Source organism: Thermobia domestica, chromosome 9 (genome assembly GCF_964235325.1).
Source record: "Thermobia domestica chromosome 9, izTheDome1.hap1.1, whole genome shotgun sequence".
Lineage (NCBI taxonomy): Eukaryota > Metazoa > Arthropoda > Insecta > Zygentoma > Lepismatidae > Thermobia > Thermobia domestica.
Window position 1 is genome coordinate 27,976,991 of NC_137462.1, and position 6,000 is coordinate 27,982,990.

Consider the following 6,000-nt stretch of genomic DNA (forward strand, 5'->3'; position numbering starts at 1 on the left):
AGATCCTATTGATACCTTGATGGTTAAGTGGAAAATTTCCTCTGAAGATATTGATGGCCCTAATAATGCCACTATATGGGAGCATGCTTTAGAAAACATGCACAAAGCTTGGGAAGAGAGACGAAGGATATATAATAAGCGTACTGTTCCCGTCACCTTTGCTGTCGGTGATCGTGTTTTGATCAAATCACAGCAAAAGTCATCCCTACAGGATAAGGTTACAAAATCATTAGCCTTTAATTGGTGGGGTCCTGTTACTGTGATTGCTAAACCTACGGCAAATACATTAAAATGCAAAACAACCGATAATAAAATAGTCGTGACACATACTACTTTAGCTAAGCTCTACAGAGAGCCCAGAAATGTGTGTGGTGGAACCATGTAAGGAAAATTGTTGTTTCTTGAATTGTATATTTATTGTTCATGTTCATCATCATTCATTCGCTACTAACCCTTTTCATCATCATTTCATCTCATGCTCATTACTATATTGTATTATACATATGTGTTTTAGGTTTAAAATGAAAAATATTCTGAAGAATTTTTTTTTTTTTTTTGGAGGGGGATGTTGTGCCGTAGAGATCTTTACATTGGTATTAGAGTAAAATGAATGCATAAGGGATTTGATTTAAGATTAGAAACAGCGCTGTTTCCTTCTATACTGTTTCCTTCTATATTATTATTATTATTATTATTATTATTATTATTTTGGTAACCTATTCACCTTCCTTTTTCCTCCCTATATTCCAGTACAGTATATTTTTGCAATATAGAGTTGGTGTTTTCTTAATTTAAATGATCTGGTATTATGGTTAGTCTTTTGTCAGTCATGTGATTGCTATACTTAAATTTAATTGGTTGTTTATCCTTCCGATGAAGTAGCTTTGAAATTAAGTGAGCGGGCCCGTCACTTGTTCTCTTCGCGAGGTATGTGTTAAACTATATTTATTATTGTGTATAGTATATTTTATTTTGTGAATTTAAAATCTATTCTGGTTTTTTTCCGTGAGTACATATATATAAAAAAATGTAGATAGAAAATTGATAAATATTCTAATTGAACCATCAGTTCAAATATTGGTATTGCATTTCTGTGATAAAAATAATTATATTTCAAATATGGATTACGTTGAAAATGACTTGTGATAAGGTAGGATCCATCTTGGAATTTCATTTCATACAACATGTGCCTGATGAATTTTTCAGTAATTATAAATTTCATATGGTTTTTCCATGAATCAAATTTATTTAAATCTATTAGTGGTTGAAAATATTTTTAAAGATTGAACAAAACTTTTTTTTTGAACTTCACAAATACGTTGTTCTATTCAACATTACATATACCTTTTTTTGTTTTTATTAAAAATAATAATAAAATTTGTTAATGCTATCGGAATTCTTTTTGTGTTGTTTATCAAGTAGAGTTATGTTCCTGCAACCTTTGAAGACTTATTATTATTTGTTGAACTTTAGCATACCATTCTCTTTCAGTAGCTTACATTTTTACGTGCGTTAAGCGGCGTTGTAAACCACATACCTGGCCCGGGAAACTCTTCTCGGAGGGGCTACTTGTTTGAGTAGAGGGAAGGGAACGTAAAACTTTCTTTCCTGATTTTCAAAGATTTAGTTTTTCTGGGAAGGGACGGTAATGGCAACATTACCCACCTTGGCTGTTACAAATGGAAACAGTGACAGCTTGACCCAAACTACTGCCATTGGGAAAGTGGGTTTCACGTGACCATTGCGATAGTTTTTACACTTTAGATTGTAGCTGTATACGGTTCGGTGTGGACTCATGGGCGCCCGAAGAAAAAATTCTAATCGGGTCAAATCCCTGGTTGCTATATATTGCGTTTGGGATTTTTAATATTTGTATTAATAAAATCTTAAGAAATTTAATAAATTTTCGTGAGCCAGAGGGGGCTCGGGCCCCACCCTGCCCCCTCTTCTGGCGCCCATGGCGTAACTCAAATTACTTTATGCTTAAAGTCAAAAATCGGCGTAAAATATCTTGACACATCACTAAGCCAACACATTTATCAACTCAATGGATAAATTTATAGCTGTATCAATCACATTTAATTTAATACTATTTAAAAAACAGAGTAGTATAAATAATTTAAACTAGCTCTAATTCGATACATCGTAGAGATTTAAATGCTACATTTAATTTTAAATAACATTATTATTTAATTTTAATGACTATAAATTAAAACTATTTTGTTTATTACAAACTAAAAGAACTATCATTTTAAAAAGTAGTTCACAGGATACCAAAACAACATGATACGTAATCAAATACAGTTGAGTTTGTTCCTTTAGTCGCTGCCTTAATTCAGATTTTGAAGGAAATGTTATTCTGACAACACTGTAATTTGTATAGATGGTAACACTGAAAATTCTTGAGGTTTATATTTTCTGTCGTAGACTAACATTATCTATGACTGTGGTAAGTTGCATTTCATTATCTCCTTTCACTTACGTAAAACAAACAAAAAATGGCAAATTTTGTATTATTTCTAGTAAGTTAGGTTCTTAAGGGAACGTCCATAGTCTTTAAAAATAATAATTCCTCGATCTCACTCTACAAGAAAATTTCTACTCAATGAGATTTTATCCCTCAACATGCAACACTAATTACTTAATGTAAACAATGCGGAAGTAAAAGATAAAACAAGCGAAATCGTATGACTTCATGAGGAGCACCAACCTCAAAACACAACAAGATCATCCTGAATCTCATTTATTAATCCAGAAACCTCAGGGTTAGTGAATACTTTTACAACTATTTTTCATTACCGATTAATGGCGTAGTCGACTACCTTATAATAACATTCTCTGTCTTTCAGGGAGAATATTACAACGACGAAGAGATGGAAGCCATGTTTGCTGTTGACACTGCTTTTGAGAAGGCAAAACACAAATCACCCGACGTAGCAACACAAGATCAGTCTGGAAGTTCTACAGCACAAAATTTACCCTAATAACCATTGCTTTTACAGAGAAAGATTGATGGAATAAATTACCGTTTATTAGAAATATATTTATTTACAACAACTTTTCCAAGATTGTTTTTATTGAATTTATACATTACAATATTACTAGGTGAAATGCCCGTTCTTCGCACGGGAAGAATAGGTTTATGGAAAATAATTTGAACCCCTTTCTCCCATTAAGATGAAAATTTAAATCGAATTAAAGTAATAAAAATTCAGCTTCATCCAAGTGCTAACTTACCAGTATTCAAATTTCATTTCGAGCTCTGCAGGGATTATTTTTTGTAAAATAATAATAATAATAATAATATTTCAATTAACGTGTAATGATAAAAAAGCAGGTTCTACCTAAGTGATAACTACTTCCAAAATTGATTTTTAACGTTTGAAGGTGTCGTGAGATTTCCTATCTTTTTGGCTTGTGTTACTATACATCAGTATTTACTGTGCGGACATGTCTGCATTTTGAAAGTAAACAATTCGCATATACAGTTTCCGAACATGTTGTGACATAGTTAGTGAACATATTGTAATCATTATCCTTATTCTTAATAAAGTGTGTGCGTGTGTCCCGCATAGAACGGAGTCACCTAAAGCCACCAAATTTATGCACAGATAAATCTTTACCAGACTCAGTCTCGTACGAAGCCGCTTTTTAATTTTTGACTCAAGAGAGATTTAAATAGTTTTAATCTCATCAGTCCTTCAAATTTGACAATCCAAACTACTCTACTGTGTTGTAGGTTGCATAGTATTCATTCCTTGCGAAGATCGGGTACTTCTACTAGCATTTAAATATTTAAATAGTTAAATTTTGGCTCATCATGATTCTACTTCGTATTTATTTGCTTATTATACACTTTCAGCACACCAGCCAGATTAAGAGGACAGTATATTCTGAATAGAGTTAGCCAGTTGGAAATGTATCCGCAGAATATGGTAATCTCATTTTTGGAATAAGTTTTGTATTCCTTCTCTCAGAAGACAAATATTTTAATCAAAACGATGCGATAGAAAAACACTTAGAGATCAAATGAATAAAAAAAAAACATTTATATTCATACAACTTTATATATAAAAAGAAAATAAATCATGCAGGTATCAAAAGTTTTCATGTTACCGAAACCGAATAAGGATCAGATATGTAATTACAATCTTATCACATAATTCAACTAATATCTACACACTAGTGAAAGTCCTTAAAAGAATTATTATTAGATGCAGTGATAATTTTAGGAGGTAGCCTGAGGGGAAAGTTCTATCGGAACATTTCTCCGATTAGATACAAACTAGGTTATAAGCATTTTTGCAGTACTAGTTTCAACTCCTGTTTATTCAGTCCCTCTTCCAGAGAGAAACCTTCTGAAATCCTGATGTACTCATATTTACTATAGATGATATTGATGTTCTAGTTTGGATAAATATATTACAGTATCTGATAGATATCAAGGATAGAGTTGGTCCAACCAGTAATCAGATAGTCGGATGTTTTGGTTATAAATAAAATGAAATGGAAGTTCACTATTCTACCTAGATATAATAAATGTTTCGCTGCGGTTTTACATTAGCTCGAGATCTGGATTTAATATGTGGTATATATTGGTGGTGTAAGAAGTTGCTGCAAGAGTATAAATTGTTTTAAAGCAACACTGGCCAGAGGTATATGTTAAACCTAAGGTATTCATGGCTAAAATCTCGCTTATTACAGTAAATACATATTATGTGTTCTACGAGTATTACGAATCTTCTTAAATGTAATTCAGGTTTAGAAAGACGGAATAGCCTACATGTAATTTGGCTTTTAACGATATACATAACGGTAACGCTTATGGTCTCCTATGTCAAACTGTTTTTTTTTTTAAACTTTCAACATAGTATCTTCTTCGACCTTCAGAAAGCCTTTGACAGTGATTGAGAATGATTTAATCTGTAAACTTCATGTCTCCCAATTGCCAGTGGTCATATTCGACTCATATGTAGATTTTCAGCAATTACATATATTACACCTTGTTATGTTTAAGGTTTTATTCAAGACTGTATGTACAAGAATTTTAACAAAATATTCTTCTGATAGTAGTCTTAAAGCACACAACAGTGTAGATAACTCTTAACCTTGAAAGAATAATGTGAAAATTATATATAGGTCATATATTGTATATAGGTCCATTCAATCTTTCAACTCCGAGAAATTCTCCACGGTTCAGCGTTACATTGCTTATTTTATAAGTACCATCAAGAAGACGTTTTGATCAAAATGTTTCAAATAACTAACCTAACTTTTTATAACGCTTACAAGCAACGTACAGAACAAGGCGCAATCAGATCCGACTCAAACTTCGCCCAGAGGACACATAATAGAAAAGAAGAAAAAATGCCAAATTGGTGCTGCCCCCATCATGAAACACAAGAGATATGCTCCGCAACATAACGCACCACGGGACAATATAATATAAGGTAAACGTCGCAAGATATCCATTTATGTCGAAAACGAAAAGGATGGGCAGCACTAGGATGATATCAAGATATTTGATATGCTATAACACTGACTTGGAGGCCATCTTGAAAGCCACGATCTTGGATATAAGAAGGTATTGAAATGAGAAGCGGGGTGTGTGATATATCAATGTAAGGTAAAATGCAAAAGGGAAACCAATGATGTAACCGCGAAAAACATATGTGTAATGGTGTGTGTGGGACAAAGTGTGGAAGATTCGAGCAAAACAAACGTGTATTTGAAGGCCAGAATAATATGGCAAGACCTATCATCCTGGATTGGTGATCAAAAGCACGACCTACCTGAGATTGAAGCCCACTCCTGGACAACATTTTGTACGTTTCTTGTTCAATTTTCTTGCTGTTTCGTGTAAACAATGGACATTTCGGCCCACATTTGTTTGAACTACACTATCTGAAACAAAGTGTGTACGGACGAGAAAGAATAGCCATGTTCTAGCTTACATTTCTTTTCCTTTGCGCGGTTTGCTACACTGTTTCGCGACGGTCC

The 6,000-nt window shown here is 33.2% G+C and overlaps 1 long non-coding RNA gene across 1 annotated transcript in view; it reads left to right on the forward strand.

The window, feature by feature from the left end:
- Positions 1-3,046, forward strand: part of LOC145693939 (uncharacterized) — a 49,894-nt gene extending 46,848 nt beyond the window's left edge. The window contains exon 3 of the long non-coding RNA XR_014132856.1: positions 2,850-3,046. This is a non-coding gene — a long non-coding RNA (uncharacterized LOC145693939). The remainder of the gene's footprint in view (positions 1-2,849) is intronic.
- The last annotated feature ends 2,954 nt before the right edge of the window (positions 3,047-6,000 follow it).